General features: G+C 38.6%; 1 protein-coding gene and 1 pseudogene across 1 annotated transcript in view; one reads left to right on the top strand and one right to left on the bottom strand.

The window, feature by feature from the left end:
• LOC101417762 (butyrophilin-like protein 3) overlaps positions 1 to 20,167 on the top strand; it is a 74,113-nt gene that overhangs the window by 35,063 nt on the left and 18,883 nt on the right. The gene's annotated exons all lie outside the window — the stretch shown is intronic.
• Positions 12,569 to 13,841, bottom strand: LOC139439873 (proline-rich protein PRCC pseudogene; annotated as a pseudogene).

Genomic DNA, 20,167 nt, shown 5'->3' with positions numbered 1-20,167 from the left:
TGAGACAATCTTGTATGTAACATGTTGCTTTTCTCTTTCAGTTTTCAGAACTCTCTCCTTGTCCTTTGCACTTGATAGTGTGATCAGTATGTGATAGGATGTATTTTTCTTTTTTATCCTTTTTTTTATTCTCTGAGCTTCTTGGATGTGTATCATTTTTTAAGTTTGGGATGTTCTCTCTTATTATTTCTCTGAATATTCCTTCTGTCCCTTTCATTTCTTCTTCTTCTGGGACTTCCATAAAGTATAGATTGCTGTGCTTGATGGTGTCCCATAGGAGATCTGGTCTATTTTAAATTTTAATGTTTCTTCTTTTTCTTTTTTCTCCTCACTCTGACACATTTAAAGTTTCTTACCTTCCATCTCATTGATTCTTTTTTTTCCCAGCTCCAATCTGCTCTTGAAGCCATCCTGAGTGTTTTACTTTCAGTTATTCTTGTCTTCAATTACAATAGTTTTGATTGGGTTCTTTTTAAAATTTCTCTTTACCTAGTTTCTGATATTGTTCATTAATTATTTTCCTGATATCCTTTGGTTCTTTCTCTCTGTGTACTTTCCTTCATATACTTGGGCATTTTAAGATCGTTTTTAAAAAAGACTTTGCCTGGTATGGCGGAATCGCAACTGCTTCTTTGGTGTTTCTCCATTTTTATCCCCTTTCTTTGGATGGGCCATCATTTACTGTTTCTTTGTTTGTTTTAACTTTCTCATAGCACCCTGTACATTTTTAAAAATTTATTTATTTATCCCCTCCCTACTTTCTGCTTGCTCACTGTCTGCTCTCTTTTTCCATTCACTGTGCGTTCTTCTGTGTCTGATTGTCTCCCTTTGCTGCGTCATCTTGCTGTGGCAGCTCTCCATGGGCATGGGGTGCCAGTTTTCTGTGAGCATGAGCCATCAGCTCTCCATGAGCAGGGGCTGCTTGCCTTCACAAGGAGGCCCTGGGAAGTGAACCCAGGGTCTTCTGTATGGTAGACAGGAGCCCAATTGATTCAACCACATCTGCTTCCTCACTCTGTACATTTTAATATATTAAAATGTTTACTCTGATATTTACTCCCTGGGATGTCTGTGTCTTGGTTTTGTAACCAGATGGTGAGAAGATAGAGATTTTCTTGAGCTTCAGTCCTATCATGAAGATCTGTCCAAAGTAAATGTAGTGTTCAGGGTTTCCCTGTCTTCTTGCACTTTCATCTTGTCCTGGTTTATTGCTTTTTAGTTGTTTTGGAGTTACTCTGTTTACAAGAGTTTGTCCCCTCTTTTTTCTAGGAGACAGAGTTCACTCTCCCCATTATTTGAAGTCAGCAGGGTTTGTCCCAGATGTCTTCCTTTATAGCCCTTTACACTCCTTTCATTGTCTCACACTGATTTTGTTTGAAGGGCAAATTCTGGAATGAGGAGCATGACTGAGAGGATATTCCCAAATCAATCTATCCCATTAAAAACAGCAGCAGAAGCCAATGAATTGGGCATAGATCAGCTATAAAGTGCTCTGGAGAGGGGAACAGGAAAGATGCCAAAATCTTTTCTGATGACTTGCCAAATTAGATCTTCCCTGGTCTGCCAGTAATGCAACTCTTCAGAGAACAGTCTCTGCAGTCTTGAGGTAGCACTCCATCTTTAAATCGACATTGCCTCTGGCCCTGTCCAGGGGGTGTAGAAACAAAGGCTTCTACCACCTTTTTCAGGACAGGTTGGAAACAATGGCTGCTGCCACCCTTGTGTGGGATGGGTTGAAAAATAGCTGCCCTTAGAGCTGGGACCCAGCAATCAGAATTAGCTCATCAAATCTTTGATCATTGATGGGGTGTAGCCACTCCTGTTCTTAGGGAAGAGGAATTTTATATCCCTTTCTGTCACCTGAAGCAATACAGGGATGGGATACTGCTGTGACCTGCCATGAGTGCGTGGGGTGGGTGCTGATTGCCTTTGTGCAGAAAGAGCAGTTTACAGTTCTTTACCATAATTTACCAGTCTCTCCATCTCACTATGGAGTTTCAAAATAGTTGCTTCTGATAGTTCCTATCTGTTTAATAATTGTTTTGATGTAAGGACTAAGTCCTAGAGCTCTCTACTCACCATGTTCTCTGGAAGTTGAAATCTACTGCATTTTTTAAATGTAAAAAGTGTTTAATTTTGTTATGGTCTATTGATTCTATTTAATCTATTTTTTCTTTTGTTTGTCATGTTTTTGGTGGCCTATCTACTAAATCACTAACTAATCCAAAGTTGAAAGGGTTCTTCTGATCAAGGCAAGATGGTTTTGGTGTAAGTGGGCACTCACAACTTCTCTTACAAAAAATGGCTGAGAAGGGGCAAGATCCTGCCTGAGTGAGCTGCTTTGGGAACCCACAGAGCAGGAGGTTTCAGGTCATTGATCTGGAGGGAACAGGACAAAGAGATAAAAAGCCCAAGGGAAAACCTTGAAAATCTGACCCCAGTGGCTGGAAAAAACAGGCAGCTAAGCCCCACCCTCAAGGCAAAAGTCCCTGCAAACTCCCTGATTTCTACCAGCCACCAAGCAGGAGGGAGTGTTTTCCTGGATTAAGAGGGTTCTGGCGAAGTGTGGAGACTGGTTTACTTTCTGTGGGTTTGGTTACCTGGACACCCTTTGAACTTTTGGGAGAATAACAGCTGGCAAGGGGTGGCCCTGAAAGGAAGGGAGAGACAAATCTTCTCACACAGCCTGATTTACCTAGTCCATATGGGAGAGAGGAATTTGGGCTGGGAGTGGGTGGAGACAGGCAATTGACTGGTCCGGTGCTGAAAAATATAAAAAGTCCAACTTCCTTTATTGAGGCAGGCAGTGGGAAACACTTTATAACCTTCCAAGGGCCTATTTATGGTTTGCTGGGAGAAGGGGGAGGTCTGAGAGAAGGTTGAGAGTCACTTTTCTGCAGTGAGTTTGGATACCAGGGCTCCATTTGAATTTCAGAAGGAAACTGTTGGAGACTTAGGCCCGAAGGGTTTCAGGAATGAAACAAGAGAGAAGGGATCAGGGGTTCTGTGAGTAGAGACTCACCAGACAAATTTACTGCTTTAGAAGGGCAATAAATGCTGGGGCGATATATACCCCAGCATTCATGCGAACAAGCAACTACATGTAGTTAAACACTAATATTACCTATAACCTAAAGAATTCGATCAACTATTGTACAAAGTTACCCATCCGTCCTAAGGAACTAAAAGGTCTTATCTCAGAGTGCAAAGTCTAGATGTTTTATATAACTACCAAGTAAATATGCTCATAATTCTTGTAGCCCATGACAGCTTCATCCCGCTTGAGTGCTCTTTGCCCAACACTCCCAACTGCCGAAATTCTTACATTGCAAGTGTTACCAGGGAAACAGCATGTCTTTCCATATGAGATCATTATGTCTTTGTTTCCAACAAACTCAACCTGACCTGGAGAGGTGAGGGAGGATCCCATCACACAGGCTATCATGTCCTGCTGCCCTGGGAGAGAAAGCAATAATTATAAAAGTGGTAGCGACAGACAAGCTCCTAATCAGCAGGAATCTATTCAACTGCAAGGAGTCAAACCTGTCCTAGGAAAAGTGATTGGATAGCTCTCTAGCTAACAAACCCAATGAGAAAATTTTGCTCTGCTTTGAATAAATGAGGTCCCTGGTTTGATTCTTGGCTCTCCTTAGAGTAATAATCCACTGAGTGATCAAACACTTAGCTGATTCTTTAGGATAGGGAATACATAGGCAGTATTTTTGTATTAGCTTTTCTTGGGTCCCTTATTTTTCTTTAAAAAATGTTCTTTTTAAAAAATTTACTTAGTTTACTCACAAAAACTCAATTCAAAACTTGCAGAGGGCAGGTTGCAGGGTAATTAGTTGATGAACACCAGCAGACTGAGAAGCTCCACAAGTGTCTAAGAGGGTAGGCTATTTTTCCTAAGTTTTTGTGTGTTTTTTGGTCCCTCTTTCTCCCCCCCCCCATCATTTTTTAAAATGAGGTGCTGCTGTCTTGTTTCTTATTTCCTGTGTTTCCCCATTCCTTAGTTTCCCCACTTTTTTGTATATCAATTTTTTCTACCTATGGCATTTATTCCTTCCTTCATCTTCCTATATACTGCCTTCTTTTTCTGTACTTACATTCCACTTATCTTTTTAGTCTTCAATTTTTTCTTGTTTTTTTCTGTCTCCTCTATTCTGTGTTCTTTCTTTTTAAATTGTTTTCTTATTGTCTTTTCTATTTCCCTCTTTTTAAAAAAAAATCATTCGGGCCTTTTAATTAATTCTAGACATTTTTCTCTATTCGGTTTTTCATTTCATTGTTTGTACCCCACTTTTTTATTCTTATTCTTCTGTAGTTCTTACATGAGTTAGTTATTCATTTTCCTAGTTCTTATATGGTTCCTCTTCTTTTACTATAGTTAGTACTATTAGCATTTTTCACTTCTTACCTTTTTCCTTTCTCTGGCCATAATCTTTTTCTTTCAAGGGAACAGAGACAACAGCAAGGAAATAGAATAAGAGGAAAAAAGTGTCAAAGATAAAACTTATCACACACAAACAAAAATAGCAACTAAGTAAAACCCTGGAGTAGAGAGAGAAACTAATCAATTGAATAAACCCATGAAGATAAAGAAATGCCTAAACAGCAACAAAATGTTATAAACCATACTAAGAAACAGGAAGACATGGCCCAGTGCAATGAACAAAATAAAACCAGGAGGAGATGCAGAACAACTAATCAGAGCTGTATAAACAAATATCTGGAATCAACTTAATGAAGTGAAGGAAGAGATTAAGAATATGAAGAAGACATTGGGACAACATACTAATGATATTGTAAAGATACACAAAAAGCTAATGGATATGATGGTAATGAAAGGCAAAATCAAGAAATAAAAAAAACACTGGAAGCATATAAAAGCACATTTGAACAGGCAGAGGAAAGAATTAGCAAGGTGGAAGACAGTACATATGAAATAAAACAGATAGTAGAATTGATAGATAAAAAGAAAAAAAATCGAGCAGGGACTTATAGAACTGAACAACAACAAAAAATGCTCAAATATATGCATTATAGGAATCCCAGAGTGAGAAGAGAAGGGAAAGGGGACAGAAGGAGTGTTGGAGGAAAAATTAGCTGAAAACTTCCCAACCCTATTGAGGGACATGGATGCACATGTCCAAGAAATGTAGCACACCATAGCTGAAATCCCAACAGGCATACTCCAAGACATATACTTGTCAAATTGGAAAGGAAGAAGTGAAAATTTCTCTATTTGCATATGACATCATCCTACATAGAACTCCCTGAAAAAATAAAAAATAAAAAACTTCTACAGCTTATAAATGAGTTCAGTCCAGTGACAGATTATATGATCAATGTACAGAAATCAGTAGCATTTCTGTACACTGATAATGAGCAATCTAAGGAGGAAATCAATAGATTCCATTTACAATAGCAAATAAAAGAATCAAATACCTAAGAATAAATTTAACTAAAGAAGAATATGACTTATACACAGAAAACTACACAGCACTGTTAAAGGAAATCAAAGAAGACTAAATAAATGAAAGACTATTCCCTGTTTATGGATGGTAAGATCATTAAGATATCTATCTTACCCAAACTGATATACAGATTTAACGCTATCCCAGTAAAAAACAAAACAGCATTTTTTTTTAAACCAAATTGGAAAAACTACTACTTACAAAATTTATTTGCAAGGGCAAGAGGCCCTGAATAGCCAAAGACATACTGAAAAAGAAAAATGAATTTGGAGAAATCATACTACCTGATTTTAAAATATACTACAAAGCCTCATTGGTCAAAACCGCATGGAATTGGCACAAGGATTAATCTACCAACAAATGGAGTTCTGATAAATATTTACAGTCATTTGATATTTGACAAGGCCACCAAACCCACTCAACTGGGAAAGCATGGCTTCTTTAACAAATGGTGCTTAAAGAACTGGATATCTATATCCAAAAAAAGTGAGAGAGGAGCACCATCTCACACCTTATACAAATATCAACTCCAGATGGATCAAAGATCTGAATATAAGAACTAAGACCATAGAGACCTTGGAAGATAATGTAGAGAAGCATCTACAGGACCTTGTAATAGGAAATGGTTTCATGAACTTCACACTCAAAGCACAAGTAGTGAAAGAAAAAATAAACTCTAAATTAAAAAAAAATTGCACCTCAAAGGAATTTGTCAAGAAAGTGAAAAGGCAGTTAGTTCAGTGGGAGAAAATATTTGGTAACCATATATCTGATTAGAGCCTAATATCTGGCATATATAAAGAAATCCTATATTTCAAAAATAAAAAGACAAACAACCCATTTAACAAATGGGAAAGTGATTTGAACAGACACTTCTCCAAAGAATAAATACAATTGGGTAAAAAACACATGAAAAGATGCTCAACATCACTAGTTATTAAGGAAATGCAAATCAAAACTACAATAAGATATCATCTTACACCCATTAGACTGGTGGCCTTTAAAATACAGAGGACTACAAGTGTTGGAGTGGATGTAGAGGAATGGCAACCCTCATGCAATGCTGGTGGGAATGTATAATGTTCCAGCCATTGTGGAGGATAGTATGATGGTTCCTCTAAAAACTAACTGTAGATCTGCCATATAAACCTGCAATTCCACTGCTGGATATATTTCAGAAGAATTGAAAGCAAGGACATGAAGAGATATATGCACAACAATGTTCACTGTGTTGTTATTCACTATTGACAAAAGTTGGAATCAACCCAAAGCCCATCAAAAAGATGAATGGATAAACAAAATTCCATTGCTAAATACAATGGAATAATACTCAGATGTAAGAAGGCATACAGTACTAACACACAGGAGTACATGGATGAATTTGAGGACCGTATGCTGAGTGAAGGAAGCCAGGCACTGAAGGACAAATATTTCTTGATCTCACTGATATGAATTAAGCAAATCAAGCAGACTCAGAGAGCTAGAGTTTTGAAGATAGATTTACAGGAAGTAGAAATGAAGAAGTTTTTGCCCATATGGGTGAAATCTATAATGTGGAAGTGAGTAATTGTGCAGTGAAGGGATATGACGAGGGTGTAGTGATAGTTTTGGCTAGGTGTTGTAAATTTGAAAGGGAGTAGGACAGGGAGGGTGGGTTGGACTGTCCATGGAATTGGGGAAGTGCTGGGGCAGAGAGCAGGTGAACACTGGGGTTTGAAGCTCTTTTGGCAATATGATAAGGAAGGGTTACTGGTTTAGGGTGTTGGATGGGGAGGGCATTTGGGACAGGGTGCACCTGGGGCAATCTTCTAGAGAATATTGAGTGATCATTTTGTCATAGTGTGTTGTATCAGTGGGTGAAGACTCACATAATGAGTGGGAAGGAATTGGAATTCCATCCTGGGGAGGCCCAATATGTTCTCAAACAGAGGGATGGCTGTCTCTCAAGAGCATAGACAGTTCCTAATAAGGTAGGACAGACCAGTGTGTCAAGCCCTCAGTGTTGTTGCAAGTAAATATGAATTTGTCCTTCAAGGAGTGAAGCCTGGTAGTAGCTGTGTCCCCTGAGTGGGGGGCGGGGCGGGGAATAGAGTAGATGGAAGAGGGGGTATTTATGGGGCAATGGAAGTGTTCTGCATGATCTTGCAATGATGAATACAGGCCATGTTGAATTTCATCAACAACTTATAAAAGTGTATGATCTAGAGAGTAGACCATAATGTAAACCATTGGTCTTGGTTAGTGGCTATGATTCAATATTTGTACATCCATTGTAACAAATGTACCATCCACAAATAAAAGGTTATTGATATAGGAAGGAAGAAAAGGGGGAGAATGTTGGGTATCTGGAAATCTCTTGTCCTATGTATTTGTCTTTACTCTGATCTAAAATTTCTTTGTAGACAAAACGAAAAAAGTAAAACACTGGGGAAAAAAATGAAAGAAAATGTCACTGTATATACAGGACAACAGATATTTACAATGATGAAAGGAAAACATGCAAAATGTTTAAAATATTTTCTTTAGTTTTTTTAGTATCCCAAGTTTTTAAATTTTAGTTTAGTTTTAGTTTTTCTAAATTATTAGGTATTTTACTTCTTAGGTTTAAACCTATCCTTATTTCAATTTTCTGTTAATTGTATTTTGCGATATTCTTGGCTTTATTTTAGAAGAAGTTTTGGACCACTGAAGGATTACAACTGTGGCAGGGGAGGTTCATTGATGTGGGGTGTCAGTGATTGGAGTTACATGGGAACTAGTTCACCTGGGCATACATGTAAGGTACAGAAATGTGTTCAGATGTTCATGGGGCATGGTCATATTGGGTGGAGATTCACACAATAACTGAAATATTATTGAATTCCTGTCCTAGGGAGCTCTGCCACATTCTCTAATGGAACATCAACAATCCTTCAAGTGCAGGGCAATGACTATTGAAGAAGGTTGGTCTATTGATGGGTCCTTAATATACACAATTATGCTTGAGCCTTTGCTCTTGAAATTGCAACTTAGCCTAGTGCTGTAGGGTGCCTCCCTGTTGTGCAAATGTGGCCCCTCTTGAAGCCAGACTCAGCACATAAATGCATTACCTTCCCCCAAGTATGGGCCATCCCCAGGGGGATGACCCTAACTGGCACCAAGGGATTATTACCAAAGATCAACTACCTGGAAAAAGACCTTGAATAAAAGGGGCAACAGGTAAAGACAAATGAGTTAATATGGTTAAGAGACTTCAAAGTCTATCAGGAGGTCATCCCAGTGGTAATATTTATGCATGCCTCTGCAGGATCTCATAGACTACCAAAGTAGATACTAGCTCAAATAGTGGGGCTACTGAAGGCTCTGGAGACAGCCAGGTCCTATGGTCATGGCAAACAGTTCTGGAGCTTGGTGCCTTGCCAGTGTGACTTCCTTTGGAGTTTGTGTTCCCGAGTGTGACAGAGTTGGACTCAGTTGTGACTTCTCTACACATGCCTCTTCTGTCTCTTCTATTTGAACCTATATTTGGTGCTGGAGTAAGTAGGTGCACATCCAAGAGACCTGAATCTTTGGGCTATCCATGTGCCAACTTGGCCTTGAGCCTCAGCAGTGTTGTACCACCTATTGTCTACTTCATTGTATTCACCCATGACAACTAACAAGGAGGGTGGATGGACAACCACTATACCAAGGAACTGAGAGAGTTTACAACTGCAAGAGAGTCCTATCCATCAGTCATATGGAATTGAGACCTCTTCTCACTTAGAGGTGGAGTTGGCATCACCATCCCAGAATCCTCAGGACTTTGGAATAAAATATGGACTAAGGTGGATTTACTAGTATTCTATTACAGATTTATTGTGATTCTATCAATGGAAGAAATTATTATTATTATTAATTACTATAAATTATTATTATTGATGTGGAGATAGTTGCCATTGGAGGTGCTGAAGGCAGGGGGATGGAAAAAGAGGTGTAAAATGGGGGCATTTTGGGACTTGGAATTGTCCTTATCCTAACTGGCATTGCAATGATGGATACAAGCCACTCTACAACCTGCCATAACCTAAAGAATTCAGTCGGGGAGAGTGTAAACTACAATGTAAATGAATCCATGCTTAGTGGCAATGCTCCAATTGTGCTCAATTCCAATAATGAAAGAAGCTGTTAATGTGGGGAAGGGTGGAAGGTGTGGGGAGTGAGGTATATGGGAATCCCTAACATATTTTTGGGTAACATTTTATGTAATTTAAGTATCTTTTTAAAAAATAAAAAATATATTAAGAAAACTAAAGTGTTCCCTTTATGTTTTCTTCCAAAATTTTTATGATTTTAGCACTTATATTTAGTTTCTTCATCCATTTTGAGTAATTTTGTATATGGTGTGAAGGAGTGGTTCAAATTCATTCTTTTGTAAGAATTATTTTAGAAGAGACTTTTCCTTCCTCATTTATAGTACTTGGTATCCTTTTAAAAATCCCTTGACCTTAGATGTGTGGGTTTATTTCTGAATTCTGTTCCTTTCTTTTATGTCTGTATTAGTGAGCTGTAGGAGTGCAGATGCAAAATACCAGAAATCAGTTGGTTTTTATAAAGGGGTAGAAGCTTACAGTCACAAGGCCATAAGGAATAAATTAATTCCCTCACCAAAATCTGGTGCCACGTGTTGGAAGAAAATGGCTGCCAGTTTTCAGCGAGGTTTCAGCCTTCATCTTCAGGCTCTGTGGCCAGAAGGTGGGTGATGTCTCTCTGATGGTTTAGTCTTCCTCTTCAGGCTCTATGATCCCAGCTGCTTCTGGTCTCATTTGTAGGCTAGTATACGGCTCATTTCTCTCCCCAGGGCTCATTTCTTCCTGGGCTGAGCTGCTCTGTTCTGTCCACAAACTGAAGACTCTCAGGCTTTCTCTATTCCAGGAACTTCTACTGTGTCTATGGAGCCATCTCTATTCCTCTATGTTTTTCTCCTGTGTATTTACTTCCAGGGCTCCACTATCAAAACTCCAACTCTCTCTTCTGCCTTGTCATTTGTCCTATCAAATCCTTAATCATAATTTGGTCAGGTAAAACTGAAACCTCTGATCTTAATACTGTTAAAAGGGAACACACCCAGAGAAACAAACCAATTTACAAACATAACCCAATATCTATTTTTGGAACTCATAAATACCAAATGGCTACAGTGTCTATTTTTATTCCAGTAGCATACCAGATTTACTGAGGGTAAGTTTTGAAATAAAAAAGTTTAAGTTCTCCATCTCTATTCTTCTTTTGAAATATTGACTTGCATATTCAGGGACCCTTGCAATTATATATGTATTGGGAGATGGCCTTTTTGCTTATGCTGGGTTTTTGAAGGATATTGTTTGAACCTTTATCCTAAATCTTGTAAGAAATAAAAAGTAGAGTTACATAACAAGAATAAAATATTTGCTCTTGTATTTATCCATGTAATTACCTTTCTGAGAGATCTTTATACTGCCCCAAAGACCATTTATTGTCCTTTCCTTTCAACCTGAAGAACTTCTTTTATCATTTCTTATAGGGAAGATCTCATGGTGACAAACTCCCTCTGGTTTTATTTCTCTGAGAATGTCTAAAGTCTCCCTCATTCAGAAGGACATTTTTCAGGAGATAGAAATTTTGGCTGGTAACTTTTCTCTTTCAGTGCTTTAAACATGTCATCTCACTTCCTTCTCACCTTCATGGTATCAGATGAAAAACTGGCACTTCCTCTTATTGAGGATCCCTTGTACATGATTGTATTAGTGAGCCAAAGGGGTGCTGAGGCAAGTACCAGAAATCTGTTTGCTTCTAAAAAAATTGTTTATTTGGGTAAAGGCTTACAATCACAAGGCTCTAAAGAGACCAATTCAAGGTACCAAAAGAAGTACTTGCTCACCAAATGTCTATTACCATGTGTTGAAACAAGATGGCTGCCAATATCTATGAAGTTCAGGCTTCCTCTTCCCTTAAGGCTCCATGTATCCAACATCTAATGATCCCAGCTGTAGGCTGGAATATGCCCCTTTTCTCTTCCCTGGGCTCATTTCCTTCTGTGCTCATCTGCTCTGTTCTCTTCACAAGGCCAGGTGTGGACTAAGAAGTGAATGTTTCATTTCTCTTTCCCAGGACCTCTGCCATGTCCATGGAGCTGTCTCTTTTTCTCTGTGTATCTTCTATGGTATATAATTCTGTGTTCTTTATTGAATGTCCCTTTATATAGCCCAATGAGTGGATGAGGTCTCAACTGAGTCGTCCTAATGATGGGTTGAATCAAAGCCTCAATCTTGATTTAATAAGGTAGAAAATGAAACCTCTGAATTTAATATAAAGGGATATCACACCCAGAGGAAAAGACCAGTGGACAAACATAATCATTATTTCTTTTTGGAATTCACAAATAATGTCAAACTGCCACAAGTTCTCTTGCTGCTCTCAAAATTTTCTCTTTATCTTTGGCATTCAACAATTTGATTATGAAATGTCTTGGGGTAGACCTATTTGGATTTATACTGTTTGGAGGTTTTTGGGTCTCTTGGATATGTGCATTCATATCTTTTATCAATTTTGGGAAGTTTTCTGTAATCATTTCCTCAGATATTCTTTCTGCCTTATCATGTCTTCTAGTTCTCTGATTCTTTCTTCCTGTTCAAATCTCATGGTAAACACTGCTATTGGATTTTTACTCTCCATTGCTTTGCCTTTTTTTTCCGTCAGATGGAATGTTTTATTTCAACAGTTCCCTGATTTAAAAAAAAAAAAAACGGTGGTGGTGGGGGATTCAACATTTCATCACACCATACAGAGAGCAAAACTCCCATCCAAGAACCCAGAGCCCCTTCTGATCCTTCTGAGATCTCATTCATGAGTCTTTGCTAGTAAAAACACAGAAAGGAAATGAGTTTCTATCTTTTTTTAAAAGAAAAATCCATAAAATATGTTCATTCTTGCAGAGATAAAGGCTGAGCCTCAGGAAAATAGATCATGGACTTAGAGTGGCTGGGGTCCCAAAGGTGAAGCTGAGAGCCTAGTCAGCTTGGCTGGCAGGAGATCCTAGGAGCAATTAGTTCCAGAGTGCTAGAACTCATATTTGGCTTGGGCTTGCAAGTATCTCAACTTGTTCTCTTACTAGGAATTCTTAGTTCCTTAGCCTGATGAATCAGACACCTGATCTGATGTTTCTTCCACTACTGTCCTGTTGGCGGCTCACCTTTCTTTTTGCTGATTGGCTTCATGGTTTTCTTTTCTGTCAAAGACTTGGTCATCCACATCTCAACCCCACTGAGCTGGTCTCTAAAAAGCTGATTTCCTCCCTCCCTGGGTTCTCTTACTTTGCCGTGGTTGAAATGCTTTGCCAAGGATGAAGGAGGCATCTTGGGCAATTTCCTGGTTGGGGGTGGGGATCAAAGTAAGGTCTTGTGCTTGATAATAGCCAACTTTGTAACCCTGTAATAATCCATCTAAGCACCAAAACTGATTGTAGTTGTAGTGGTCCCCAGGCTTAGACAACCAAGGAGCCCCACTTTACCTTTCTGCCTTTTTGAATTCAAGGGGGAGAGGGCATTGACTCCCTTACCCTGGAAGGCCAGCTCTGGGTCTGTGCCTGAAGGCAGCTCTTTAGGGATAATAGGGCTGGGATACATCCTGGTGGCTCAGCCTTGTTAAGGAGGGAAAAGTTCTCTGGGGCTAATTCCTCATCACTGTCCTCCTCCTCTTGTGTGATCTGCTTCTTCACCATCTGCACTCTTGATGCAACCTTATTGACAGAGAGTGATGATACGGGGTTGTGGTGTCCACAACAAGAGTGAGAGAGGAGGCTTGGTGTTAGGAATCAGTCTGGGGGTTTAATTTAAGAAGTGCTATCCAAGGATTTCCGGGAGAAGTTATACAGCAAGAGAAACCTGTTAGTTTTTTTCGTGGTCAGGTTTTTGGGTTGGGGAAGCAAGGCAGATAAACCAGTCATCTCACTGGGTCCCTGAAGACTAGTTTTCTTTTTTGTGGGTTCATCCTCCATGGAATCTGAATCCCACTTACACACCTCCGGTGTTGCGTTTGTCCTCTTTTTTGGCTTGGGAAGCCCATGAGAAGGACTGGCACTATGGATTGGAGAGTGGGTAGGTGTGCAGACTGAGGGCTGGGACATCGCAGGGAGGGCAGCCTCAGACTCAGCCCCTCCCCAACTCCAGCTGCTTCAGCCTGGATCAGCCCTGAAGGTGGAGGGAAGCCTCCCAGGCCAAAGGGCAAGGTGGGAGGAGGCTGGATCCAGGGATATCAGGATGGTGGGGACAGCAACTGTGGTGGCTGGAAGTCTGGAGCTACAATCTGGGAAGATGGTCCAGCAAGACTGAACTTTTGGGTGTGAGGAGAGAAGTGAACAAGCCCCATAATGTGGGCTCCGTGTAGGGCCACCTGCTGCTATCTTCTCCTCTGTCTATGGCTATGGCTAACCCTCATCCAGTTCACATTCATTGCTGCTGGTATAAGCAACCAGCAACAAGGTGCTTCCCCATCTTTGAGGCACCTTTCCAGCAGACTAGGCCTAATTGAGACCAGGGATTCCCAGAGGACTAGTGAGCTCCTACAGAGGGTGGTGCATGGAACCAAAAAGCCTGACTGCTCCTATTCTAGGGCTAGCCCCAGTAGGAACCTATGCCCATGTTTAATTCCCACCAAATAAGTCTTCTGTATTCACTTAAACTCCTATTTCTAGGCAACTGCATCAAGCTAATGGCCTAATTTATTAGGCCCAGAGCTCTTGTCCTACACCTACTCTTCATCTCCCCTCCCTCCCCCCTCTCCTTCAGATGCACACATTCCTAACTGATATGAAACTAGAACTCTTATCCCTGCTCCCTCTCTACACATTCCCATTGATAGGAAAGTAGCAACCGACATCTGAGGGACATGGATGGAACTACAAAGTTGATGAGTTTTCTCACCCCAACTTTAAAACTGTAAAGCTAGCATACACCATCACAAACTAACCCTTTGCAGTCTAGCCCCAGAATGAATTATAAATATCCCCCTGTACCCCTCCTTCTCTGATTCTGTCCATTTCGGACACAGCCCATCTGCTAAGTTCATTAAAGGCTCTGCTTGAATAGATCTTAGCTTCCCTCTGAACCTAACACCATTGTTATGTTTTTAATCCCCCCAAATTCTGTTTTGTTTCTTTTAAACATTTCTAGTTCCTCCTTTTGTTCATGCATAATCCTCTTATTTGCTTTATGTCTGTATCTTCCTTTAGCTCTTTTAATTTATTTGAGAGTTGACTGAATGTCTTTGATTAGTTATTCCAATGACTGTGCTTCCTCTGCTGTGTTTTTTGTTGTTGTTCCTTTAAATGGGCCATCTTTTCCTATTTCTTCCTGTGTCTTGTGATCTTTTGTTCAAGTTAGGGCATTTAATATTTTTGATGTGCTAACTGTTGAAAGCAGATTTTCCCTAATATCTAGGATTTTAGAATCTCCTGTGGCCCAGGGCTGTGCTCTTGGCCTACCTTTCATTCCAGTTTTGAGCACTGTCTCTCCTCTGCACCTCTGCCACTCACCTTTCTCTTTCTGTGCTATTTTTCTGTCCCTAGTAACTTCCAGACTAGGGGTCCCAGATCCACACCTTAAGTCAGTCTTACCTGGAGATAGTTCAGTGCAATGTATAAAGACACCCAATGTTTTAAATGAATCATTTGCCAGACACCAGAGACCAATAGTGGAAAGTGTGTGAGTTTTCCTCCTGCTGCCATGGGCCATTCAAAATGCAGGCACCCCCAGTTCGCATACATGGGCTGCCAAGTCACCACCATGGGTTGATGAGGTTCCAGGAATCTGCACTGGAATGCACATGGGCTGCCAAGCTGCTGCCATGTAACACATACACTGCCACTTAGATCCAAGCATAAAGGAGGGACATGGACTGGTGAATTCATCCTGTGGTTCCCCACCATTTTTAGGTGTTATTTTTCTGTTTCAGCATTCTCTGAGCTCTTTAGTTTCAGTAATCCTCCACATTTTTGAGAAAATTTACTATATTTTATGATGTTTCTAAGGGGTAGGGTATTCATGAGCAGCTCTCACATTGTCTTCTTGCTGGCAACACTCCCCTTTCCTCATCACCTCACATCTGGTCAAACTGATGAAAAAGCCTGGGCACACCCTCCTTTGGTATCAGCAAGATGTTCAAACCATGGACGCTCTGCTCTGCTCATACTGGAACTCTCAAACCAACTCCACTTCTTAGCCACAATAAAAAGCCAAACCAATGTCCTTTCTTTGCTCTTTCATATAATTTCCAGACCTACTTGGTAGCCTTTCTGTTCTTTCCAGAAATATGTGAATAATAAAACATATCATATCTTTTTGGTGCATGCTTATCAGTTTAAACCTCACAACCAAAGTTCTCATGTGATTGGAGAGGAGCCCACTCCCCCTCTGGAAGGTGAACACTGCAGAATAACTTTTTACATCATTTTACTGTCAATCAATCTATGTTATTTTACTTGACATGAATTTCCTATAGCCAGAAAATAGTTTGGTCATGTTTTTAAATCTACATTTCCTAAGTCTGCTTAAAAAAACAGATGCACATTGAAACAGGGTTAAGGTTAGCATATTAATAACAGATGCATATTAAAAACAGATGCATATTAATAAAGTATACAATTCATCCAAAGTGTATAATCAATGGTATTTAGTATAATGAGATAATTGTGTTTTCATCACTTCAATCATTATTAGAGCATTCTAATTATGTCAATAATAATACACAAAAAATCAGACAAAGAAGAAAATTCTTCACCTCTCAATCTCTCTGTTTCCCCTGCTGTAGATAGCTGCTGTTTCTGGCTGTACTTACACAATTATTTGTTTATTTATTAAGCAGTTTTACTGAGATATATTCACATACTACATGGTCTATCTAAAGTATATAACCAATGGCTTTTAGAATAACCACAATGTTGTACACTCACCAAGTCAAAAATTTTAGAACAACTTCATTACACTAAAAAGAAAGACTCTACACCAATTAGCATTCCTTTGTCAGACCTACATAACCACTGATCTCACTTCATTTTTATAAATTAATTTATATTTACATTTTATATAAATGGAATCATACAAGGTGTGTTACTTTGTATCTGGTCTCCTTCACATAGTATAAATTTTTTTTGCCTGATATTAACATTTTGTAGTATTAGCTTCATTTGATCAGCTTCAAAGAAAAGTGGTCTTATATATGCATTTCTGCCCATATTCATATTTCACATAAAGTATTTATATTTCAAATAATATAGGTCATAGTAGGGAAATCATACAGTATGTGTCCTATTGCATCTGGCTTGCTTCACTCAACTTAATGTCTTCCAGGTTCATCCATGCTGTCATGTTTCACAAATTCATTTCTTCTTACCACTGCATAATATTCCATCATATGCATACTCCACTCTTTGCTTATCCTCTGATCAGTTGATGGATACCTGGGTTGTTTCCAACTTTTGGCTCTCTTGAATAACAATGCTATGAACATTGTTGTACAGATGTCTATTTGTGTCATCCATCTCAGTTCTGGATGTATACCTAGCAATGGTATTGCCGGGTCCCATGGCAAGTCTATAATCAATTTCCTTAGGAACTGCCAAACAGTCTTCCACAGTGGATGAATTGTTGTACATTCCCACCAACAATGAATAAAAATGACCTATCTCTCCACATCATCTTCAACATTTGCAGTTTTCCAACATTTTAATAGCAGCCCTTGTGATAGGTGTGAAATGCATTTCATTGTAGTTTTGATTTGCATTTCCCTAATTGCTAGTGATGTTGAACTTTTTTTCATGTGTTTTTTTTGCCATTTGTATTTCTTCTTTGGACAGTTGTCTTTTCAAGTCTTTTGCTCATTTTTTAATTGGATAGTTTATCTTTTTATTGTTGAGTTGTATGATCTCCTTATATATCATGGATATTAAATCCTTATCAGATATGTGATTGCCATTATTTTCTCCCATAGTGTCAAATGTAATTATGGTCTTTTAGTAACATATTCTATCAGTTTTTGTCTGTGAAGACTTGAAGTCCCCTTCATTTTTGAAAGACAGCTTTAATGGATAAAGAATTCTTGGCTAGCAGTTTTTCTCTTTCAATATCTTGAATACATAATGCCACTTTCTTCTCTCCTCTATGGTTTCTGATGAGAGATGGGCACTAAATCTTAATGAGTTTCCCTTGTATGTGATGGTGTGCTTTTCTCTTGATGCTTGCATTGCTACTATTCTGAATAGTAGGTGTTCCAGGGTAGGTCTATGTGGATTTAATCTGTTTGAAATTCACTGGCCTTCTTGGATATTGATATTTATGTCTTTCACAGGGATAGGAAAGTTTTGGGTCATTATTTCCTAAATTTATTCTTTCTTCGCCTTTTCCATTTTCTTTCCCTTCTGGGACACCAATAATGCAAATGCTTTTGTGTTTCATATTATCATTCAATTCCCTGAAACCCTGTTCCATTTTTTCCATTCTCTTCTCTTTCTGTTCTCCTGTCTTTTCCCATTCAGATGTGCCATCTTTGAAACCACTGATTCTGTCTTTGAGCAATTCAAATCTAGTCTAATATATATATATATTATCTCATTCATTGTGACTTTCATTACCATAATATCTGTTACTTTTCTTTGCAGGCTTTCAAATTGTTCTTCCTGCTCACCCAGTGTCATCTTCTTAATATCATTTATCTCTTTAGTTATATTTTCTTTCAATTCTTTGTATTGATTTAGGAGAGTTATGTTATTATCATTGTTTAATTCTCTTAAATACTGAATCTCTTCAGAATATTTGATTTGTTCTTTTGACTGGGTTATGTCTTCCTATTTTCTAGTATGGCCTGAAGTTTTTGCTGATGTCTAGGCATCTGAAAATGGTGAATTTATTCTGATGACCAGTTTCTCTCTCTGGCCTCTTATTTTTTCAGCAGACTTCTTTGATATTTGGTTCAACTTATCTTAATTCTTTAAAATTCTCCAGCTTAACTTATCAGAATCATGCCAGGGACTCACAAATGGTATGTAGATTTTCTCCTAGAAGTGAGGTAAGGTGAGCCCTAACAGCCATTTTTGTCCATGCAATTTCTTGACTTGCCAGTAGATGGTGCCTTTTGAAGTGTTTGATGTGTAGGTAAATCTATCTTGGTTTTCCTTTGGTTTGATCTGGTGGGAGCCAAGATTTAAAGGGACTCCACTGGCCAAATTCACTGAAACAAAGCCCCCTTACTGCCTTTCTCTTTTCTCTTGTAACATGTGACAGGCAGGAAGATAACTGCTCCCTTCTCAGTCAGCTGCAAAAAGCTATGGGTTTTACTACCACTTAATTTCTTGGAGATGGTGTAGGGGAGTCTTTCCTGAGGCCCATTTTTAGTAACTCACATTTTATTGCTTCATCTTCTTCATATTATTGTCCCTTACCTTCCTGGGATTTGTGAAGCAATGTCCTGGTCACCTGAACCCCAAAGCATGTCCTTTTGGAAGCTTTTGGTTCTTTCTCTGTTATCTTTGTGAGAGAGCTGAGCCTTGTCTGTCTAATCTGACACCATCTTCCCCACTGCATGTTTTTAACTGGCATATGTTGACCAATTATTTGTAAGGTCATAATTGATGTTAGGGCTTTAGTCTGCCATTTTATTTTTTTATTTTATGTTTTTTGTTTGTCCTTCATCTGTTTTTTTCTTGAATTCCTGTGGGTTATTAGGTTATTATTTAGAATTCTATCATGATTAATTTTTAGTATTTTTAAGTATATCATTAAATGCATTTTTCTTAACAGTTGCTTTTGGTATTATTATTTATATAGCAGACATAACTTACTAGTATGTAAAATTTACCACTGGATTGAAATGTGGAAATTTTACTTCCATTTAAGTCCCATTACTTTCCCCACTTTTTATATAACCTTCCCTTGAGTATCACTTCTGCATATACTGAGCACCACATCACAGAGTTATAGCTTTTGATTCTACTATCAAATATGATCTTAAAAAATCATGAGAAAAATGTTCTGTTGTATTTACCCTTAATTTTTGTTCTTCCTATTGTTTTCTCTTCCTTACTATTGTAATATTCATTTTTTAATCATTTTCTGTTTGAAGAACTTTCTTTAGTAATTCTTTAAGGGTAGGCCTGCTAATGCCAAATTCTCTTAGTTTTCCTTCACTAGAGAATAAATCTGAAATTTATTTTCCTTTCATTTCTGAAGGATAATTTTGCCAGGTATAGATTTTATAATTGACTGTTCCTGAAATTGATAGCACCTGAAAAATGTGCTGTCATGTCTTTCTGACTTACAAGCTTTCTGATGAGAAATCTCCTGTCATTCAACTTGTTCCTTCACATGTAAGGCATCATTTGTTTCTGGTGCCTTTCAAGGCTTTTTCTTTATCTTTAGTTTTGAGAAGCTTTATTATATGTCTAAGTCTGAATTTCTTTTGTTTCTTCTACTTGGTGTTTGTTCAGCTTTTTGAATCTATAATTTTAAGCTTTTCACCAAAGTTGGGCACCTCTCAGCCATCACTTTTTCAAAGTTACTTCAGCCCCACTTTCTTTACTTGACTCTACCTGGGACTCTAATGATACAATTGTTGTATCTTTTGTTATTGTCCCACAGATTCATGAAAGGCTGTTCTTTTTAAAAATCTATTTTATTTCTGGTGTTCAAATTGAAAATTCTATT

The sequence above is a fragment of the Dasypus novemcinctus genome, chromosome 2 (genome assembly GCF_030445035.2).
Source record: "Dasypus novemcinctus isolate mDasNov1 chromosome 2, mDasNov1.1.hap2, whole genome shotgun sequence".
Lineage (NCBI taxonomy): Eukaryota > Metazoa > Chordata > Mammalia > Cingulata > Dasypodidae > Dasypus > Dasypus novemcinctus.
This window is presented reverse-complemented; position numbering and strand designations above follow the sequence as displayed.